A 24,425-nucleotide genomic window follows, 5' to 3' on the forward strand; every position below is an offset into this window, starting at 1 on the left:
ACTTAATATCATATAACTATATACCTAAAAGTGATTAAGACTGTAAATTAACTATTGCATTATTTTAACAATAAAAATCTTGTAAAAATTAATCAAATAAAAAGGAAGAGTCTTGAACAACTGATGAGTTCTCAATTGTAATTCATCTCTTAATTTTTTACAAGATTTGTTTTTCTCTCTCTCTCTTTCTTTCTTTCTTTCTTTCTTTGGCAGAATCACTCAGATCCACTGAGAGAGAGAGAAACAGAGAGACAGAGACAGAGAGAAGAGAGAGAGATCTTCCATCTGCTTGTTCATTCTCCCAGAAGGATGCAACAACCAGGTCTGGGCTAATCTGACGTCAGGAAGTCCATCCTTCTCTCACCTTTGAGTGGCAGGGGACCAAGCACTAGGGACATTGTTTGCTGTCCTCCTAGGCTTATTAGCAGGGAGCTGGATTGGGAGCAAAGCAGCCAGGACTCCAGCTCACACTCTCATATGGCATACTGGCATCGCAGGCAGCAGCTCAACCTGCTGTGCCGTAACACCATCCCCAAGACCTCAATCTTAAATGAGAATATATAAAACACAGATTTTTTTCCAGAAAATGCAGGTCCTTAAATCCCAACATTGTAGACTATGATTTAATAATTCTGGATTATAGGTTGAAGCTTTTTACATGTGGCTGGGATACAAAAACACTGGTCACACTCACCACTCCTACACGGGTAACAATAGCTGTAACAGAGTAGAAAAATACTTGATCCAGTGAACAGTGTTCCCCTTACTAGTTTTGTGACTTTGGACAAATCGCATCAACACTCTCATCTTTAAAGCCCTCATCTCTAAAATGGAGATAATAATTCCTGACTCAGAACATTGCTGAACTGCTCACAGGAGATAATGGAGATGGAAGCACTTAGAAATGAAAAGCAATATGACAATGGAAAGAAATTAATGAGTAAGTTTCTCTACTATAAAGACTCACATAATCCATCATATCTCTCAAATGGTTTTCTGTAACTGGATTTAAGTGCAGCAGCGTACTCCTGTGAGCTGTTCCACAAGCTCAGATGACACGCCTGAGCAACGCCTCCTTTGTAACAAATGCATTGAGAAACCAGCAAAAAAAGGTAGTGACAGCATCTCACGTCATGTATATGAAGGTGAGACCCAAATTAAATGCCATTGGCACACAAAAACTGTGACTTTTTTCTTCTTAGTGTGCCATCTATTAGAATTATTTGTGGAATCTATAACTGTTGAGAAAAATGAGATATTACCTTGAATAAGACAAAAGGTCTGAAAACAGGACCTGCATTGTGTCACAGACGTTTAAGCCACCACTTGCCATGCTGGCATCCCATAGCAGGGTGTCAGGGTGAGTCAAAGCTACACTGCTTCCTGCTAGCGTAGCTGGTAAAGCAACAGACAATGACCCAAGTACCTGGACCCCTGCCACCCATGGGAGAGGCCAGGATGAAGTTCTTGGCTTCAGCCTAGCACAGATCTGGTTGTTGCAGCCATTTGGGGGAGTGAGCAAGTAGATGGAAGATCTATCTATCTATCTATCTATCTATCATCTATTATGTATCTATATATCTATCATCTATCTATCTCTTTCTCTTGGTGGCTCTTTCAAATACATACTTGCATATATGCACACATACACACACACATATAAATCTTTTAAATAAACACCTGGAAGTAGTTCCTGGTTCCTGGCTTCAGTCAGTCCTGCCCCAGTGTGGCATTCGTTTAGGGAGTGAACCCGCAGATCGAAGGTTTCTCTCCCCCTCTCTCTCTCTTTCTCTCTAACCACCCCCCGGTCTCTGTGTGTGTGTCTGTCCCTCTGTCCCTCCGACTTTCAAAAAAATAAAGCTCTCTTTAAAAGTCCGACTTCTGGGGCCAGAGTAGAGGATTCTGGAGTAGAAGATTAAGCTGCTTGCTGTCTGCGACACCAGCATACCATATGGGCACCAGTTCAAGTCCCTACTGTTCCACTTCTGATTCAGCTCCTGCTAATGCACCTGGAAAAGCAGCAGGGGATGGTCCAATTGCTTGGACCCCTGAACTCATGTGGGAGACTGGAAGAAGCTCTGAGCTCCTGGCTTCAAGCTAGCACAGCCCCAGCTGTTGCAGCCATTTGGGGAGTGAACCAGCAGATGGAAGACCTCTCTCTCTCTCTCACATACTCTCTCTCTCTCTAGCTCTCAACTTTGCCTTTCAAATAAATAAAAATAAGTCTTTTAAAAAAGCCTGACTTCTCATACTCATTGCCCAGAATGACTTCTACCAAGTGTGCCCAGCATGCAGATGCTCCTAACAGCTGGTGAGTAGCTCGAAGGTTTGTCATTCTTTTACTAGGAAGGCAGCACTTTTGGAGAACGTCACAAGAGTGGAATCAGGGAATTCGAGGACGGATCACAGCCCAGACAGGGAAATCTTGGACATATTTCTTGCCTGGGAGTCTCAGATTCAAAAAACTGTCTAACATTGAATTAATAATGTATAGAATAAATGGTTGGTAGAAGATCCCAATTATGATTCCTGTTTTTAAAGTGTTGTATTCATTTTGTTTGACTTTATTTGAGAGAGAGAGAGAGAGAGAGAGAGAGAAAGAGAAAGAGAGAGAGAGAAAGAGAATCTCCCATTCATCAGTTCACTGCCCAAACATTTGCAACAGCCAAGGTTGAGCCAGGCTAAAGGCAAGAATTCAACCCAGGTCATCCACATGAGTGGGACGGATCCAAGTACTTGAGCCATCAGCTGCTGCCTCCCAGGTTGCTCATTAGCAGGAATCCGGAATCAGAAGCAGAAACAGATCTCAAACTCAGGCACTCTGATATGGGACATGGGTGTCCCAGGAAGTGTCTTAACTGATGCATCAGATATTCCCCCTAAATAATTATGATTTCTTAAAATTTGGGACATTCAGCATCACTTTTTTTCTCACAAGTGTTAGCACTTAAGGTGGTATCTGGGATTGGAGTCATAGAGATCTACCATGAATTGCTAATTTGGCCTCAGGAAATGACTAGGTAGATGAATATTGCAAACTTGAATAAATCAATAAAGTCACTACAGCTCAAACTACAGTTCAGATCTTCAGACAATACCTAAATGGTGTTTTTATAAGTGATAAATATGTATCATGCATGTTGTTGAGTCTTGGGAAATGTGAAAAGATTTGTAAAATATAAAATAACCCCATGCTCAGAAACCAAATGATATTATATCGCTCAGAGGCACCCAACAAAGCAGAAATGTACTCAGTGCCTCAGCCCTCACTATCTCGCAGTCCTGCATTCACAGATTCAACCAATGACAGACCAAGTATGCTGAAAACAGAAACAGAAAAATTTTGTCTGTATAAAACGTGTATGTATTTTTTTTTCCTTTTCTGTGTACTCTAAGTAATACAGCCTAACAACTATTTACATAGCATTTACATTGCTTTAGGTATTAAAACTAATCTAAGGATGATTTACAGTGCCCAGAAGGATATGTAAATTATATGAACTACTATGCTATTTGATATAAAGGACTTGAGTGTGTGCATTTTGATTCCACAGGAGTCCTGGAACCACTTACTTGTGGAAACTGAAAGAAGACTCTATATTCCCTTAGGAGAATTGTGCTGTATCACTTCCAGTGTAGACTCAGAAAAAGAACAACAGCAAAACCCTGGAGGGGATGATAGTCTGTGTATGAATCCTTAGCTATAGGGAAAAGTAAGTTGAAGTATTTTGTGGTCTCACATCTCATATCAGAAAGCTAAAATTCTGAATCCTCATGCTGTAGCTTACTTTGCATTACCTATAGTAGCTACTGCTTTATATAAATACTAGTTCATTAACCTTCTATTGCTCATAAGTGCATTCTCTTCTAAGCTGAAAATTAAAAATAATTTAGAAATTTATTTTTCATAGTTGTTTGTAATTTTGATGTTACCAGTTTTATTTCATTAACTTCTTAAAATTCAGGAAAATGTGTTTTAATTCATATGTAATAACCACTTCTTATATAAAGTTGATTGACTTTAAATATTTAGTTACTGACATTTTGTGGAATAATGGAAAAGTTCTTATTTCATTACTCCTATTAAAAATAATCTCTGGGGCTGGTGCTATGGTGAAGTGGGTTAAGCCATGGCCTGCAAAGTCTACATCCCACATAGGCAGAGTTACAAGTCCTGGCACACTTCCAATCCAGCTGCCTGCTAATGTGCCTGGGAAAGTATCAGAGGATGGCCCAAGTCCTTAGGCCCCTGCCACTCACATGGGAGACCTAGAAGAAGCTCCTGGCTCCTGGCTTTGATTCAGCCCATGTTGTTGTGATCATTTGGGGAATGAACCAGCAGATAAAAGATCTCTCTATCTAACTCTCCTTCTCTCTTTCTGTAACTCTGCCTTTCAAATAAATAAATGAATTGTTAAAAAAATTATCTCCAATATTAAATATCAGCCCCATAGATAAAATCATCAAAGCTTGCAAGAAGGATCAGGCCTTGTGGCACAGGAGGTTAAGCCACTGTTTGGCACTTCTGCATGCCATATTGAGATGTAACTACTCCACACTTGTGATTCAACTTCCTGCCTGCTAAGGTGCCTAGGAGGCAGTAGATGATGGTTCAAATGCTTGAGTTCCTGACTCCCATGTGGGAGATCCAGAAGGAGTTACTAAGTTACTATCTGCTGGCTTTGACCTGGCCCAGTCCTGGTGATGCATGCATTTGATGAAAAATCCTCTCTCTCTGACTTTGAAATAAATTTAAAAATCTTAAAAAATAAAAAGGTTTCAAAGGATTTTCAGAATTCAAAGTTACTAATATTACTCAAACTCTGTTCAAGGCTTAGTCTTCATCACATTCCATCATTGTTCAGTTTCTACAATGTTTTGAAACTTCGATGGAATTGTTATTCTTTTAAATGCATCAGTTAACTGAGAACCAATATTTTGTAACTACTCATAAGCAAATGCAGAGCATTTCACTTCTCATTTCTTCAACATTTAAAAAGACCATGCATTTCCTAGTCTTCTTCACTTTATTTCTATAACAATATGACAGACACAAAAATTGCTACAAGAGGAAAAAAAACATGCTGTTTAAGGATCGCTTGCTATATTTTAGATAAACAAAAGAAAACAAAGCATGCATTTAGCTTTCACTTTCTTTTGTTGCTTTACAATGATCTGTTGATTTGTTAAATACAACAAAGGAATGAAGAGAAATGGAGGCAAAAAAAATCCTAACTAGTGATTATGAAGGGATGCGTACTCACTGTATTTCTGAGCAAGGATTGCATTTTAATTATGGTAAAAAATGGTATGGAAGAAGGTGGTAAAATTGGAAAAAATGAACCATTTGGTTTGATGGATCTTAGTTGCACAACAATTCCTAGCACATACCTCCAAGGTTTGCATATACTATTTTGGCATTTTGGAGTAATTATCACTGTGGAACTTTCACAAGCATCTGTATTTCCACAGGTAATTAAGGTGACCTAGTTACGTCTGCATAAAGATTAGTCTGAATAATACAGACTCAGGGGAGACTAACAGGTCACTAACAGCAATCAATCTAAGTGATGGAAAAGAGAAAGAATCTGTAGATGATATTTGCCCTATAGTATTACACGGCCAGTTTCAAGATATGCTTTTTTTCATCAATAATATCCTAAGGACATAGAAATAAATTCGTTTGACCTATTCTGGCTCTCATTTCACTTTGTTTATTTGTTTTTTGTGAATTTGAGATGTTGGATATCATTAGTAACAAAGGAAATTGAGATTCATCTTTCAAAATGAACATTCATATTGCTGATTTTCCAGAGCACGGTTGAAGAATCGTTTGTTTTTTGTATCGATATAAAATCCTTAGGTGTTGGTCTCCTTTCTGTGGATTATTTCTGTTTTCAAGGACTTACAAATGCTGTGTCACAACAATATGTTGCTTGCTCCCAAGTTGTCCCCTCCCTCCTAAAGGCAGATCTGAACTCAAAGACCCACTCCTCCATCGTCTCAAACTCAGTATTCCGGCAGCTGACTGATCCTAAGTGAAGAGTAGGAGAGTCTGGCTTCTAGTGGCAACCCACAATATGCAATTTCTGTCATTATTTTTTCTTCTACAGCCTTGAAATTTGCTGCAGGAAATCTATTGGTCCAAACTACCACATCAAGAACATAATCTTGTTCAATATACAAAGATCACAAGTATGTTTATGTAAAGCACACCTCAGGTTAATTAAAGGACACACATTCTCAGAAAAAATCTAAAGCAAAAGTAAATTGAAATATAAAATAGTTCAAATAATTTGAAGTAGATTCAAGTCAGATTTTGTTCTGTCACGTGGTGCTATGATTAGGAAGACATGGATAACATAGTTCACGCTTTACTAACAAATGAGTTTTTCATCTGCACTTTGGGGAATGCCACCGAATCAAGCTCATTTTTTATAATGTTGTGGTCTATACTCCTAGGCATTAAAATACTGATAGCTCAAACTGAAGCAGATACCCAAACATATACACTATTAAATATGCAAAGTACTTGTTTTCTCTCTTGAATCATTATTTAATTAAAGAATGACTTATTAGCATGCCATAAACGGGGATGGTACTTGTGTAGGGGCTCTAGTTGCTGGAGGGTAAATGCCATATGCATTTTTCCTGGAGTCTCTAATAAGTGACACACTTGTGTCATTATATTTGAGGTGAAGCAGAAGCCTCTGTCTGATTCAATTCGCATGGGCAATCCCCAGGGGCAAAACATCTGATTAACTAGCAAAACCGGTGTCATTAACAGCTGTATCATTGGAAGCTTGGAAGTATTCAGCCTATTAAGTAACTGAATGTACTGTTATAATCTCTCTCTCTCTCTCTTCCTCTTTCTCTCTCTGGCTCATATCCAAGAGATACTAACCTCTATCCAAATAAATTACAATTAACATGTTTTAGGTATAAAGAAAGCAGTATGTATCATTTACATTGATTACGGAGCCCCAATGTCCTATTTGCCTCCAATAAAGTGTATTTCAGTAATGTATACATGCATGACAGTAATTTCAACACCAATTTTTGATAATTCCTTCATATGTAAGTTTGCTGCGTTGGTTTAGCAAAATCATTTAAATTTCTCTACTACGACCTTGCAAAAGAACCCATTGTTATTAGTTCTATTATTCTAATAAAAGAAGATTTTCCATTTTGTGAGCACAGACATGTGAATTGGACTTTTTAATCACTTGGAACTGTTTTAATGAGTTAAATTTCTATGTCTCTCACATCTTTTAAACAATGAATATAAAGTAAACTAAGCATTTCAACTATCCCCAAATACTGCATTTTGATAAAATCTTATCAAGTTTTTGGCTAATGATCATTTACAATAGGTTTGATAAAAGAAAGAAAGGACATCAGTAAGTGAGTGAGAAGGAAGAAAGGAAGAAAGGAAGAAAGGAAGAAAGGAAGGAAGGAAGGAAGGAAGGAAGGAAGGAAGGAAGGATTTGACAAATGTAAATGTGATATCTGCAGGTTAAACATAATATGAAACACAAAGTTGTACTAGAATCCATTTAATTTTATTATTTAGAAAACTTATTTCAACCATGAATTACTCATAAAAACCCATTTTCTTAGTCGAACATGATACACTTAAACATCGCTTATATCTCATTCATTGTATTTTGTTCTACTTGTTAATTTGTCATAACCTACCATCATCCTCTGGAGCAGATTTTTACTTTAGATCTCAATGAAAAGATTTTTGATACTTAGTTTATTTTTAAGAAGCAGCAATTTGGAAAGGGCACTCATAAGTAAGAAATGAAATCCATTACAAGAAAATCTGCTCCAATGGAACAAAATTATTTAAAGATACTGCAAATGTGCATCCACTTCATAAGTCTCATGAAAGCAAAGAAAGGAAACTACAGGGAAACATTAAATAAGAATGCCTGCAGATCTTCATGATTCTGGAATATGAAATGATGACAAATGAAAGGACAGAACTATTCTGAAATAACTAGAGTACTTTTTGATGCTTAAGTCCAAATCATGATCTCCAAATAGTGAATGAAATTACATGGATTGATATGAAGAAGCAAAATGTGTTCACTTGTATATCATTCAAACAGGAGAAAAGCAGGTAAATATTATAGTAATGAATGATCAGTTTATTTAGTGCTTCTAAAATAAAATATTTTGTATATATTCTATTGAAAAAAGTTTCAAATAACTTACTCTTCGTATCTGCATCCATGAGTATCTTGTAGTTTCCCCAACTCAAGTTTTCTAGAAAGAACTGCAGGAAAATAAATAAATAAATAAATAGATTGTCCTTTTACTATTAAAGAATGTATTTTCTGGGTCAGCACTGTGTCACAGTGGGTGAGACTGCCACCTGTGACGCTGGCATCCCATATGGACACTGATTTGCGTGCTGGCTGCTGCACTTCTGATCCAGCTCCACATTTCATAGTTTGGGAAAGCAGAAGATGGCCCAAGTGACTGGGACCCTAACCCATGTGGGAGACCCAGAAGAATCTCCTGGTTCCTGCCCTGGTCGTTGCTGCTATTTGGGGAGTGAACCAGTGGATGAACCATTTCTCTCTCTCTCTCTCTCTCTCTCTCTCTCTCTCTCTTTTCCTCTCTGTAACTCTGTCTTTCAAATAAATCTTAAAAGAAAAAAAAAGGATGTATTTTCAAAATAGCAAAACAGAGATGGCATCATCAATCAGTGAAAACTATCACAATTCAATGAATCATCTTTCTTTTATTGTCTGATTTTAAAGTGTTCTGATTAAATGTACAGGACACTCTTCAAAGCTGCTCAGAGTATCTCCAAAGGACAGACTAATTACCAACTGTTAATATTAAGAATACACTTGGGGCACAAAAATAGGACTTTAATTTACAGTGATAATATTGGGATGGAGTTATTCTAGCAGTAAATTGTCACAGCTGCTCAAAGTGTGATGACACCCATGAAAGTAAAATAAATACAGTTATAACTTCTGGAGCTACTTTGTCAGGGAAATTAAAATACTTAGTATACCTTCAAAAATATGAAGTGAGACTTAAACCTTACATTTTTAGATATGACATTTTTTAAATAAATGAAAAATAACAGTATTTAGCATTTTCTTCTTTCTCTGTTGAATCATTTTCATTAAATATATATTATTTTGAATTGCGATGGCCAAACTAGAAAATTCCCAAATTATTCAAACATAAGCCCTTTTTTGACTCAGCCTATTTTACACTTTTCTGACAGAGTGAGTGATCTTATCAACATTATCACTATAACCCTCCCATCTCCAAGAATTTCGTGCTTCAATTAACAAAGGATTCCTATTTGTGCAAACATCTATATCTGCAAAGAATAACAATTTCTGCAAAGACTTAACAGGTAAGTAAAAGAAAAAGTGTTCAAGTTACCTGACACAAAGCTAATATGCTCTCTCTCTCTCTCTAGCTCTCTCTCTCTCTCTCTCTCTCTAACTCTCCAGGACTGTGTAACCAAGGTAGTCATCTCAGTGTAGTCCAACTTCCCTATGTCCCTATGTATAAAGGAGGCAGGCCAACTTCATTTCACAACTTGATTCAGTACACTCACATGCAATAATAGTACTGTGACTCTGATTAGGCAGTTAGGTTTACAAAGATCTCACACTGATGTCAACACTTTTTAATTCTCTCCAGAACTTGTAAGGTTAATGTCTACATCTTGTCTGTAGTCTGAGAAGAGTAAATGTAAATTTTCTATTTTAAAAGTACTTACATTATCAGTTATTTTTTCACAATTAGTTATTTTAAATGACAATAACTTTAGTTTTGTAAGAAACTTTCCTTTCTTTTTCTTTATGATTCAGATTCATAATTATTTGCTTTTTACTGCTGCCTTTCAGTGTTCAGTGGCTACCTGTTATTTATGGTATCATCCTGGATCAATAATACCATCACCAAATAGAACCCATAAAAAACTGAAGTAAATTTATACTTGAAACCTGCCTTTTAAAGCACTGTGTACTATATTTTAAAAAATCAAAATACTTGTAGGAAGAACTGGTAATTAATTTCATCTCAGTGTGGCAATAACCTATTCTGACAACCTACTGTTTAAGGATTTTATCCAATATTTGAGGAAGAAACTAAAATACCACCATAATACATGGAAATCATTTTTTCACATGTGATGGATGCTGATTAAATAAAAATCGATTACTAAATTATCTCATCATAACTCTCTCAATGATCTTCTTTCCTAATTTCTTCTAATCATTTTCTAGTGCATTCCATACTTCCTTTTTGCAAATTCACCTCTGTGTTATAAATGTGGCTCTACACATCTATCCATACCCCTTTTTCTTTGAAAAAGAAAAGTATGTGATAAAATACTCCTACTTTTTGTTTCTCACAGGAGCAGAAGAAGCCAAGGTGAATCATTCTGGAAATAGGGTTGGAATCAATCCTTGTAACCCATTAGATTATTGTAGATGTCCTGTTAATTTCTTATTCATTCATTTCATTTGCTTTGCCATGTGTATGTTGCTGAATTTTTTTTCAATTTTAAACTATTTTACAGCATCCGGGGAAACATGTGCTTCCCAAAGAAATTTTCTATTATTCCCAGGCTCTTTTATGCCTTTTATAAAGTGTAGTGTCAATGCCTCTCTTGCCTTTTCTTCACCAGACTCAAAATAGAAAAATTGAGCAAAGAATCAGATGGTCGTAGAGGCCAGAAAATGTACCATATCTTGAAATGTCTTTCAAAGAAACATTTTTAAATACAAAATCTCACAAAACACAATTCACTAATTGTTTAAATGCTGCCAAGACTGTGTTGTGTGTAATCTAAGACAACAATGATCTCCTCCAATAATGACTAATGAAATCTATCATATTTTATTTACCAGATTTGACCAAATTTTTTTAATACACAAACACCCCTTACCTGCAGGTTGGCAATCAGAAATCTCTCCCTTTTGTAGCTTCCTTTTTAATATCATACTAAAAAATAATGCCTAGAGGCCAGCGCCACGGCTTACTAGGCTAATCCTCTGCCTGTGGAGCAGGGTTCTTGTCCCAGTTGGGGCTCCAGTTCTGTCCCAGTTGCTCCTCTTCCAGTCCAGCTCTCTGCTGTGGCCCCAGGAAGGCAGTGGAGGATGGCCCAAGTGCTTGGGCACCTGTACCCACATGGGAGACCAGGAGGAAGGGCCTGGCTCCTGGCTTTGGATCAGCACAGCATGCCAGCCATAGCGGCCATTTTTGGGGTGAACCAGCAGAAGGAAGACCTTTCTCTCTGTCTCTCTCACTGTCTAACTCTGCCTGTCAAAAAAAAAATGCCTAGAGAAAATAAAATTACCTCAGCTATATCATGCCATCCCACAGCTAGTTTTCAGTAGTATTTGATAATTGGCATTTCAAATAGAGTCAGTTTGAGTTGATGTCACTGATGTTCCATAGTTCAATTCTCAATCACATTATTTTAAATTCACAATTTTCCTTTTTTAGCACAACTTAAAGTTGGACTTGCAAAAAAGTTATCCTCAGAAACTAAATGCCCTCTCTCCTTGTCCTCCAAAGTGCTGGTCAACATGAAAATGGAAATACATGCCTACCACTAAGTTATCAGAGGCTTGTAAAGTCCCTGATACGCAAATGTAGAGAAACTGATGCAGCTACACCCTCAGCTGTGCAAGATGTGGAACCTCAGCTTTGCAAGATGTAAATGTTAGGAGTGTCTACTTGTGTCATTTGCTCCATAGGTGTTTTGCAAGGACTAACTGAAATCTCAGTTCACGAAGGCTTCCAGTACATTGTAGATCCTCATTAAAATTTATACTTTTTCAAATAATTCTCACTACATGAATCCATGTCTTTCATGCAACCATCTTGGGAAGGACTACACTAAGATACTATCCTGACTCTGTAGTTGAATTGGAAACAAATGAGATAAAATGTCTTACCTTTGTGAATCCTGGTGGTTCTTGCTCTACTGTATGACCCCTTATAGATTTATAAATCCACTTAATTAGTGAGGCCCTTAGAGAACCTTCTAGCATGCTACATGAACTCAGGCACAAAGGTTAATTTAATTACTAAAGAATCTAAAGAATGAGGCAGGGTGAAATTATTAGATGAACTAAAAATAAGTTATTATTATTGAGGAATCTAAGTGCACTATTTGATTTGCAAGTTTTTCAAACTGTGTAGGCAATGATTCTTTTTTTTATAAGTTCCCAAAAGCTCAGGCAACAAATGCAAAATGAGACAAATGAGTTTGCATCAAAGGAAGAAGGTTGTGCACATCAAAGGAGATAATTAACAGAGTGAAAAGGCAACCCACAGAATGGGATAAAATATGTGCAAGCTACTAAAATGACAAATATTCATGATGCAAAATATATAAAGAATTAAAAACAAACGAACAACCAATCCAGTTAACAAATGATAAAAAAAAGACCTAATAGATATTTCTCCAAAAAAAGAAATACAAATGACCAACAAATAAATGAAAATATCCTCTATCACTAGCCATTATGGAAATGCAAATAATGGGGCCAGCTGTGCAGAAGGAGGGAGTGGGAATGAAGGCGGGACAAGGGCGCAGAGAGTGGAGCCAAGACAACAAGGCTGATCAAGGCTCGTTTATTTCAGTGCTTTGGCAGTATTAATACACATAGCCGGCTGCTTACCAAGAGAGTACAAAGGGTCAGCAGACATCTACATAGGTAAGCGACTTATCCACCTTCCTGCAACAGCAGTTCATTTTAACAGAACATCCTCGGCCAACATCCTCCTTCCACATTCCTTTGCAGGTATATGTGACTTCCTGGCTTCCTTCTCTTATGTTTTCCTTAGAGCCAAGACTGGCCTGGACATGCTCAGGAGCTGCCTACAGCCAGCTTTGTGGCGTAATGTGTAAAGCCGCTGCCTGTGGTGCCTGTATCCCTTATGGGCACTGGTCCAAGTCCTGGCTGCTCCACTTCTTCTTCTTCTTTTTTTTTTTTTCTTTCTGACAGGCAGAGTGGACAGAGAGAGAGATCTTCCTTTTTGCCCTTGGTTCACCCTCCAATGGCCGCCGCGGCCGGCGCGCTGCAGCTGGCACACCACGCTGATCTGAAGCCAGGAGCCAGGTGCTTCTCCTGGTCTCCCATGGGGTGCAGGGCCCAAGCACTCGGGCCATCCTCCACTGCACTCCCGGGCCACAGCAGAGAGCTGGCCTGGAAGAGGGGCAACCGGGACAGAATCCGGTGCCCTGACCGGCACTAGAACCCGGTGTGCCAGCACCGCAAGGCAGAGGATTAGCCTAGTGAGCTGTGGCGCCGGCCAGCTGCTCCACTTCTGATCCAGCTCTCTACTATGGCCTGGGAAAGCAGTGGAAGATGGCCCAAGTCCTTGGGCCCCTGCACCTGCGTTGGAGACCTGGGAGAGGTTCCTGGCTCCTGGCTTCGAATCAGCACAGCTCTGGCCATTGCAGCAAACTGGAGAGTGGGCCAGCAGATGGAAGACTTCTCTCTCTGTCTGCCTCTGCCTCTCTCTGACTATGTCTTTTCAAATAAATAAATAAATAAATCTTTTTTAAAAAGGAAATGAAAATAATAACCATGATGAGATGTCACTTTCCACAGATAGAAAGTTAATTTCAAAAAGACAAAAAGTAACATATGCTGGAGGAGATGTGAACAAAGGGAACTCATATAAAGCTGGTAGGACTGTAAATTAATACAGCCATCATGGAAAATAGTACAGCGATTTCTTTAAAAATTAGAAATTGTACTGCCCTGATCCAGCAATCCTACTACTGTGTATATGTGCAAAAGACATGAACTCATTGTACCAAAGAAACATCTGTACCATTATGTTTATTGTGGAACTATTCATAAGAGTCAAGATAGTGGAATCCACCAAAGTGAATATCAACAGATGAATGGATAAAGAAAATGGTGTGTGTGTGTGTATGTGTGTGTATACATACACACATAATGGAATATTATCCAATCATAAAAATAATCAAATCCTATTTTTGCAACAGAATGATTGTACTGGGGGACATTGTGTTTAGTAATGTGGGTGTTCCTGTGCCTGGCTGGAAAACTGCCTACCTAGCTATGCAGAGGGTCGAGAGGGCACATCATGCCCCCTCAGGAAATAATTCTGACACAAAAAAGACAAGCACTGTATGTTCTCTCTTATACTTGGAGCTTTTAAAACAATTCAGTCTGAGCCTAGAATAAATAATTACTGGAGTTGGGAAAGGTGTCGGGATGGAGTAAGGTTGGGGAATGGATACCAAATCACAGTTAGACAGTAGGAATAAATTCCTGTGCTGCATCACCATAGTGAGGTGTCTAGAGTTAACATCTTATCGTATATTTTCTGAGCAAATAGAAAAGAGGAGTTCCAAGGTTCCAGTCATAAAGTAATGCCCAAGAAGGAGAAACATCGACTCCCTGATTTGATCAGCACACATTAAATACATGTATTCGGTGTAACACTACACCTTATAAAAATGTACACTTACTGTTCACCAAAACTGTTTAATATTGTAATTAAGTAAATAAAATGTAAAAGTACAGAAAAAAATTATAGAAATCCAAAAAAAATTTCCAAGCAGAAAAATTTGAGGGAAATCCACTGGATAAATTTTAGGACCAGCAGGGTTAGTTCGTGTTTACTTTGTGTATATTCACAGTCACTCGGCATGAGCATCTGTACATAGTTGTGAGTCACCTCCATAGCTAGAGTGAATGAATGAATAGTCTATCCTCAATATGTTTTTCAATACAAGACCATTCAGCTTTTACTTATGAGTGAATAATGAATGGCGGGTCACTTCTAAATAAGTAAAATGGAAAACATTATGAAGCAATACATTACTTTCTGTAAAATCTTGTATTTGTACATGTATTTAAATGATCATGACATTTTGCTTGGCATTAATTTTGATTGTTGACTTATAATCAACAAGCTACTTAGCAAAGTGCTCAGTGTTCTTATCTTTCAGTGACACAACCGCAGTTGTTAGTTCAACCAACAAATAAAGACAAACATCAGATTTTCATCTTCTAATAGATCTATAGACAAAATCTAATCTAGACATATGGGAGCAAAAGATAACAAGATACCACAAAACATGTTAGGAAGAAAACAAGAGGTTATTATGTGGATATATTTCAGGAAACTAAAGACTCAAATGCATTTAATATGAATTCATAACCAGTTTCCAAAATAGGAAGTAAAAATGAATGAAAAAGCACCTTTCTAAAGGACATAAATGATAAAAAAAATGTATCTCCAGCTTGTTAAAATAAATGTTTCACAAGTATTGTTTTATAGTGGGTTCAGTTGTCAACTGGGACACCTGCATCCCATATAAGAGTGAGCTGGCGGCCGCAGCGCGCCAGCCGCGACGGCCATTGGAGGTTGAACCAACGGCAAAGGAAGACCTTTCTCTCTCTCTCTCTCTCTCTCTCTCACTGTCCACTCTGCCTGTCAAAAAAAAAAAAAAAAAAAAAAGAGTGAGCTGGAATGAGTCTCACCTCTGTTTCTGATGTAGCTTCCAGCTAACATGTACCCTGAGAGGCTGCAGTTGATGGCTCAAATTCTTGGGATGCTGTCATCCACATGAGAGACCTGGATGGAGTTGCTGGCTTCTGCCTGACCCATCTTTGGCTGTTGTGGGCATTTAGGAAATGAACTGGTGGATAGAATATCTCTCTATTTCTCTCTCTTTTCCCCATCTCTCTCTCTGTCTCTCTCTCCCTGGCTCTCATGGTATCTTTCAAATTAATAAAAACAAACAAAATATTTAAAGTTCTTTCTATTTTATAGTAATAAAGAAAGTTACATTGATGATATGAAAAAACTATCCATTAAAATAAAAATAGAACTTTTTTAAAGAGTTATGTATTTATCTGAAAGGCAAAGATACAGAGAGAGAGAGAGATAGACAGAGAGAGAGAGAAAAGGAGAGAGAGATCTTCCATCTACTGATTCACTCCCCAAATGGTTGTCACAGCCAGGACTGGGCCAGGCAAAAGCCAGGAGGCAGGAGCTTCTCCCAGTTTTCTCACATGGGTGCAAGGGCCCAAGCACTTGGGCCGTCTTCTGCTGCTTTCCCAAACTCATTAGCAGGGAGCTGAATAGGAAGTAAAGCAGCCAGGATTCTAACCAGAGCCCATAGGGGATGCTGGCACTGAAGATGGAGGCTTAACCTTCTACGCCACAGTGCCAGCACAAAAATAGCAAATTCTTTTTTTTTTTAAGAATTATTTTATTTCTATGAAAGACAGAGTTACAGAGAGAGGTAGAGCCAGAGAGAGAGAGGTCTTCCATTCCGCTGGTTCACGCCCCAAATGACCGCAATGTCCAGAGCTGAGCTGATCTGAAGCCAGGAGCCAGGAGCTTCCTCTGGGTCGCCCACGCAGGTGCAGGGGCCCAAGGACTTGTGCCATCTTCTACTGCTTTCCCAGGCCATAGAGGAGAGCTGAATCAGAAGAGGAGGAGCTGGGACTTGAACCGGTGCCCATATGGGATGCCACGCTGCAGGCTGGGGTTTTAACCCACTGCGCTACAATGCTGCCCCCAAAATAGCACATCTTGAAACCAAGCTATAAAACACAGGCTGAAAAGACCAAGTGGCTATTATTTATAATAATAAGGATTAGAGATTTTACTGAAAGGCCTTGTCAAGTTTTATAGCAGGTAAATCTACTATAAAACCTGACACATTAAAAGAATACTTAACAGTCTCAATTCTTTACTTTGAATTGACCACATTCCATCTTTTTTAAGGCTGAGTTATCTCTCCATGCAGCTACTAATATCAATTCAACAGGAAATACTTGCTGAATTAATTTCAGTAAATTCTACAATTTCATCTTCTATATCCTGATTAACCACAAAAGAAGTGAAAACAAAATAGTGTCAGGGTGATAAGTTAGATAAAGTATGTTGGGGCTGGTACTGTAGCCTGAAGCGCCTGCATCCCATATGGGTACCGGTTCTAGTCCCGGCTGCTCCTCTTCCAATCCAGCTCTCTGCTATGGCTTGTGGAAGCAATAGAGGATGGCCCAAGTCCTTGGGCCCCTGCACCTGCATGGGAGACCTGGAAGAAGCTCCTGGCTCCTGGCTTTGGACTGGTGCATGTCCAGCCGTTGTGGCCAACTGGGGAGTGAACCATCAGACGGAAGACCTCTCTCTCTGCCTCTCCTCTCTCTTTGTAACTCTGAGTTTCAAATAAAATAAATAAATCTTTAAAAAAAAAAGATAAAGTATGTTGCATAGGACAATATCCGCAAAGGTTTTCAGAGAACATATTGCACTGGAAAAATTCGATATTATCTTTCTTGCAGATTCACAATAGGCATAAAACTAAGGGTTCAGAAGCTCTTCCATAACAAAAACTGTGCTTATGCACCTCAAAATGGAGCCCAACTAGTTTGTTCAGTAGAAAAGGACAAATGGATGCCAAGATAAGATTTAACGTACAAGGGAAATATTGGGGGAAATTCCTGTTTAAGGAAAAAAACAGAAAGAGGTGGTAATAAGAAACAGGACAGGATGCAGGTCTGCAACTATGAGAGGAGGGAAGGAAGGAGGAGGACTGAATAGAAAGTCACAGTTCACATCACAGTTCACGGAAATGTCTGGGTTGGGCAAATATGGAGCCCCAAAAGCAAAAACTGCCCACTAAAGGAATTTTGCCTGATGCAGTAATTGCCTAATTTCATGATCCCATATTCTTAATCATTGACTGATAACAGCTCTGTACAAGTGTAACTTGGAATTAAAGCTAAAATGAATCCTGAATCCAAAGATGTAGCGTCTGTCAACTGTGCTGCCCACAGCATAACTGAAGAGCAAGTCTATGTCTACACCCTAAGAATTGTTAAAATGATACTGACTGAGATGGAGAACGGTCATGGAACAATGAAACAAACCAGTTTTGAGGAGCAGTAGGAAGGAACTACCACCCTGAGGAGCAAAGAGGCGAAGTGATTTTAGTAGCTACCTGGAGCTGGGGCCAGGCAGGACCCAGGGCAACAACGGGTTTTGCCTAGAAGGGGCAGATACCACATTCGGGGAGACTGCCTACAGAAAGCAGGACTCAGAGCAGAGGCTAAGCTACTCTCATGCGCCTGTGAGAAGCAAAGAGAAAGGAGACTTCTCCCTCTTCCTTTAGCTATCTCCCTTCCAATTCCTCCTATTGCCCACACTTAAATAGAAACTGCTTGGTAAGATACCTTGAGAAATTAGTTTGCAGAGGTCAGTCTCCTGCAATACAGACCAGAGCAGGACTAGTCCTGGCGATGGATCTGGGAAGAATTCAGCCCAGATATAGGACATCAAATCATGTGGCTAAACATGCTGGATTTATACTGAATTAATAAATCAGTATGTTGACTAACAACATATTTGCAAATTCTTGGGCCACTGCCAACTACATGGGAGATCAGAATGGAGTGTCTGGCTCCTGGCTTCAGCCTAGACTAGCCCAAGCCATTTCAGCCATTTGGGAAGTGAAACAGTTGATGGAAAATCTCTCTTTCTCTCTGTCTCCCTCTCTCTTTCTGTCACTCTGACTTTCAACTAAATAAAATTTTTTAAAAAGTAGCTCAGTGTCTGCAAGTTTCTTAGTCCACTTTAGATTGGTAATATGTGAACCAAGAAAGACAAACCCAATATAGCAATCATCTTTTCATTGATACTGGGAAGAAGCAATAGTTTTTGTATTTTTGAATATTAGATATTTAATGTTGTTAAAAAAACTGTATAAGAAATAAGCATGCTATTCAACAAGTAAAAAGTAGGAAGATTCCACAGAAGTATAAACAAGGGTTAATAATAATAGTTGTATCAAAACACATCCATTTCATTCTTACACATTGTTTTATATTCTATATTAACTGCCATATACTGGATCAAAACATGTAGTGGTGAATTAAGCCTGTGATTATCAAGTGAATTACAATTATGTGTCTGCAAAAATCAAAGAAAAAAAAAGAGAGGGAAGGAAGGGGTTGGAAAAGGAGAAGGGGGAAAGGGAAGTATGGTTAGCTTAGAACTGTAGCTGTGAAGTACATGAAATCTTCTCTCTTTATCATAATAAAAATTAAAAAAGAAATATCATAATAAAAATTAAAAAAGAAATAAGCATGCTGATTTTTATGAATTAGTTTTCATAGTTTGAAGAACACAGGTCAAAATGATTTCACAATTGGTTAATTTTGACATGAACTCAGTATTAATGAACATGTAGAAAATAGACAATAATGAAGAGTTGTGTTTCTCAAATAGATTGAGTTAAAAATTGTCAAAAGTAGAAGCAATTTTTGAAAGTCCCTTTTAAAATAAATATAACACAATTAACATAAAATCCCTTACTTCACCCTTCGTGCTTCATTATAGTTTTTGACATATTTAAAAATGCTCTATTTCAACAGCACTACAGCATAGCAACAGGTAGCGCTGGTTCTCTGTGCTCACAAAAAGAAAAGCCTCGAGATGCTAGAAGTAGTGGGGTTTTATCAAGGGCCTGCTTATCACCTCTTCTCTTCTAAATTAAATAAGCACCACACCCAAAAGATTTGAAATCCAGCCTCAAAATGGGTGAGATTCTCTCTGTACTCTACTTTGTTTCTCGGTTCTAGCCAAGCGTAGGAGGTAGAAAAATAGTGCAGACATCTGTCCTGAGCTAGCTTACTATTCAGCTCTCACACCAGTGCCTGCCTGTCTCAAAATGAGAGAGGCTAAGAGATAGTGAAGTAGGAGGGCCAGATGCCCAGCATGTCAGCTTTGTGAGGTGCTAAAAATACCACACTGCAAACGATGAAGCAGAGAATAAAAGACTATGCAGGTGTTGGTACCTTGGGGGTGCTCAGAGCAGCCCTGGTGTTAATGTCCACCATCCCATCACAGAGCTGTAATGGAGTGCCTTAGACCAGATTGCAGGCTTGTCTTTACTGGAAAAGGCACAGTGTCCTCCCTCTGTGTGCGCTCTCTTTGAATTTCAGCATTGGAAAGTTAGACCTGAAATGATGGGGTGGTGTTTCAATATGTCCCTTTGTAAAGGTTCATTGTTAAATACTGGCTTGGAAATAAAAATGCGGGAAAGGATAACTTGATATACTTCTTCAGTTTAAACAGGCAATGTTATCTTCTGTAGTGAGAACACAGTATTCTGATCTCTGGTGGTATGCTGTTTAACTATCAGTCATCAACCTCTACTTTGATGATTGAGCTGAGTGAAAAGAACTTTGATGGGGAAAGCAATGGAGTTTTGACAGTAATATTTCAGCACCACTGTACATGAGCTTTTTAACCAATAGGCATCAAAGTAGAGAGACTTAGAAAAGTATTTTTTTAGAAGAACTTTAAAAGTAACAAGAGGAAAGGTTAAAGACAATAAAAATGTTACTGCAATTGTTTCAGCAGTTATTCATGGAAATAGGGATGCAGACAGTCACAGGAGCATGCGCAGCCAGCACACTGATGGAAGACTTTGGTCCTAGGATCCACTCTGAATCTTCTCCAGGCACTCACCAAAATGATGTACAATAAACCTTAAAAGCAAACTACTCAAAGTCTAGACAGGAAAAGAAACAAAAGATGTTGGTCAAGAAACTTCACTGACTGTGACCTTCTACTGGGATCACTCAAAGCATACACACCACAGCAAAACATAAATGATGGACAGCAGATTGGCAGGCGAGTCCCGGAGGACCATACAACATAATGTCATGTAGTTTGTAAAGGCATGGATATTTGTCACCACAGCCAGCATGAAGGACGCACACTGTGCAAACTTTTATTAATGTGTTCCATTACTTTGGCGTATGTGACTTGTTCCCCCACATCAATTATGCAAAACAGCCCAGCGTTTGGCACATTGCTTAATAAGGGCTGCATTCAGTTATGCAAATACTTATTATGACACACATCTACCAGTTATAGCTATCTGAATGAATTTTCTCCTCTGTTAAAATCATTTAAACCTAACTCTCCTCCCAGTCCATTATGGGAGAATCCTGACTTAGTACTATCCAGAACACCCAGGAGAGATGTATATATGTAAAAGAATACGGAAGCCATCCTGCCATACAGGGACTTATCATGGTTTTCTGAAATAAGCAATGAGAAGAGTGACCAAAAAATATTTATTGACCTTGCTTTTTCATAGTCCAGATAATAAAGCTTTTCATAATCATAAATGAATATTTTTAAAGTCATCATACTTTTTAAAGATTTATCTATTTATATGAAAATCAGAATTACAGAGAGAGATGGAGACAGAGAGAGAGAGAAAGAGAGAGAGATCTTCTATCTTCTGGTTCACTCTCCAGATGGCCGCATTGCCAGGGCTCGGCCAGGCAGAAGCCAGGAAGCAGGAACATCTTCCAGCTGTGCCACATGGGTGCAGGGGCCCAAGCACTTGGGTCATCTTCCACTGCTTTCCCAGGCCATTAGCAGAGAGCTGGATAGCTAGAGCCACAATTATACTTGTCTCTAAGATTTATAGTAAACTATTTATAATTGCTTGTGTATGCTGATCATTGACTATTGGCTAATAAATTATAAATTTTAAAAATATAGGCCTTTTTCCAAATTGTACAGTTATAATGTTCATGACTGGTAAATTGATACATTTATTAACAAGAAGTAGCTCCCTCAGGCTCTTAAATAGCATATTTAATTTGGAAAAAGCTGTCTTAACAATAGAGGACAAACCAATGAATTGTGGAAAATCTTGAATTCTGGGGGTCATACACTTGTCTGTCAAACACAGCTCTACCATTAAGTAGCTTTGTGATCTTGGACCGTTCATTAACCTTTTCTGAAACTCCATGTCCCTACCAACGCAAAGGCCATGATAAAGATGTCAATGTAAAATTAAATGATACTTTATTACATCATCAGCAGATACGCTTTCTTTCATCCTTGCTTTCTTTTTTTAAAAGATCTATTTATTTGAAAGTCTGAGTTACACAGTGAGAAGGAGAGACAGAGAGAGAAAGAGCTAAATCTTCCATCTGTTGGTTCACTCCCCAGTTGGCCGCAACGGCCAGAGCTGCGCCGATCCGAAGCCAGGAACCAGGAGCTACTCCCACATGGGTGTAGGGGCCCAAGTACTTGGGCCATCTTCTACTGCTTTTTCAGGCCACAGCAGAGAGCTGGATCGGAAGTGGAGCAGCCGGGACTCAAACCTGCGCCCATATGAAATGCCAGCAGTGCAGGCAGTGGCTTTTCCTGCTATGCCAGAGCACTAGCCCTATCCTTGCTTTCTAACTAATGATGACATTTTAAAAGTAAATCCCACCAAACCTATTGTTCCTTATCAGTTCCTGCTACTGTGCTCATCAATGGCTGTTTAAAATGGAAGATAAACTGTCATATACTCTTTTATAATGACTTGTTGTAGTGAAATGGAAAAAATGGGATCTTTGGAGTTTGATCTAAATTCAAATTTTTCTTTCCTATTTGATCCATTCAACTTTGGACCAACAATATCAGTTATAGTTCCAAAAATCTATAAAACTCTCATGGCTTGGAATTTTATGGGGAAGGAATGTGAAACCTTGGCAAATGCCTGACGTTTTGAAATCAGACCATGAATGCTGGCCACCTACCCCTTTGTTGGTGCATACTCTCCTTACACCTTTAGGCAAAATGTCAACACTTCTCATCAGACAGTTCAGGCAGAGCTATTACTGGAAAAAAAAAATCAAAGGCTAATGATTCCTTTAGCATAATTTTAAGTAAAAATCATCTTATGAGGTATTGCTGTCTATTAAATAAAACACCTTTATGAACTTGTGAGCATTATTTTATCTTTTTTTTTTTTTTTTTTTTTTTTTTTTTTTTGACAGGCAGAGTGGACAGTGAGAGAGAGACAGAGAGAAAGGTCTTCCTTTGCCGTTGGTTCACCCTCCAATGGCCGCCGCGGCCGGCGCGCTGCGGCCGGCGCACCGCGCTGATCCGATGGCAGGAGCCAGGAGCCGGGTGCTTTTCCTGGTCTCCCATGGGGTGCAGGGCCCAAGCACCTGGGCCATCCTCCACTGCACTCCCTGGCCACAGCAGAGGGCTGGCCTGGAAGAGGGGCAACCGGGACAGAATCCGGTGCCCCGACCGGGACTAGAACCCGGTGTGCCGGCGCCGCAAGGCGGAGGATTAGCCTAGTGAGCCGCGGCGCCGGCCTCATTATTTTATCTTTAAGGATGAAGGTCATATGTAGGGTAATTAACAGTTATCATTTCACAACAAGTCATCTTTGTCTACTTACTAAAGTATTACACTGGGATTCCATAGACCTGAATTCTATTCCCAGTTCTGCTATTCTGTAGTCTTATGACATTCTAAGTCATCTACATTTCTCTGTCAGAGAAAACTTATAATTAACTTCCACTGATAACATAAGCCTTTGTCTGTAGCAGCTAGTTACTAGAATTGTATTTCCCATCAGAATGTAAAATCCTAAATATTTATCACTTAATTGATGAAAAGATTATCCTATACATACTTTTAGTAAGTTAATGTTTGATTCTATATTTCCTATACATACTTTTAGTAAGTTAATGTTTGATTCTATATTTTATATCCAAGGATGACAATAAAAATAACACTATACATGAAAGTTATGTATGCTGAAACTTCCTCCAACAAATAAGCATGACTAGTTACCCCTATAGAAAAGCAGACAGAGCAATTGAATAGTCAATGCAACAACAACAAAACTGATAGCACTAAAAATACTCAACCTTGCTACAAGCAAAATATTCACATACACTTGTCAGATGAACATACTCCAGTTGCAAACCTTACTGGGGGAGACTTGTTTATCAGAGAAAGGGCACACAATAGGAGAACAGAGTATAATGGATTTAATATAAATTGAGCCTTACATGGAGACACTCGTGTTTCACTAATGACTGTAAATTACTTTGAAAATAGAAAGTGCTGGGAAAATGATAAGAATTTTTATCAGGTATAAGTCACTGACAGAAGCGAAATAACATGTTTGATGGATGAAAGACTTAACACAACCTGGCCAAGCCTTGATTCCTACTCGTATCTCTGTTGTGAGAATGGTAGGCAATTTTAAAAAACTGAGGCCGGAGCGCTCCATGGGAGGGTCAGTCCCCATCTCTCCTGCCACCTGGTGTTCTCTGCCCTCATCACTTTTTGAATGCTCGCACGTGTGTGCGTTACTTACTTTGCCGGTTCCATTAATATAATGGTTTATCCTCTCTTCTCCAAATAATTTCTGGTGGCATTCAAGAATGCATGAAGTTTTCAACCCAATCTTAGTGGAAAATGTTTAGACTGATACAGAAAATATAACTTCGTTCTATCTTCTCATTTCCTTTCCCAGATCACATATAATTTCTGTTTTTTAAAATAAATAACTGCCATCGTTGCTACTTCTATGAAAGTTTTAT

The 24,425-nt window shown here is 38.7% G+C and overlaps 1 pseudogene; it reads left to right on the forward strand.

Annotated features, from left to right (window-relative positions):
* The first annotated feature begins 1,052 nt into the window (after nt 1–1,052).
* The window catches only part of LOC149127331 (cytochrome b-c1 complex subunit Rieske, mitochondrial-like), a 96,045-nt pseudogene continuing 72,672 nt past the window's right edge, over nt 1,053–24,425 (forward strand).

Source organism: Oryctolagus cuniculus, chromosome 3, assembly GCF_051225735.1.
Source record: "Oryctolagus cuniculus isolate XC-2025 breed Fujian yellow rabbit chromosome 3, ASM5122573v1, whole genome shotgun sequence".
Taxonomy (NCBI): Eukaryota; Metazoa; Chordata; class Mammalia; order Lagomorpha; family Leporidae; genus Oryctolagus; species Oryctolagus cuniculus.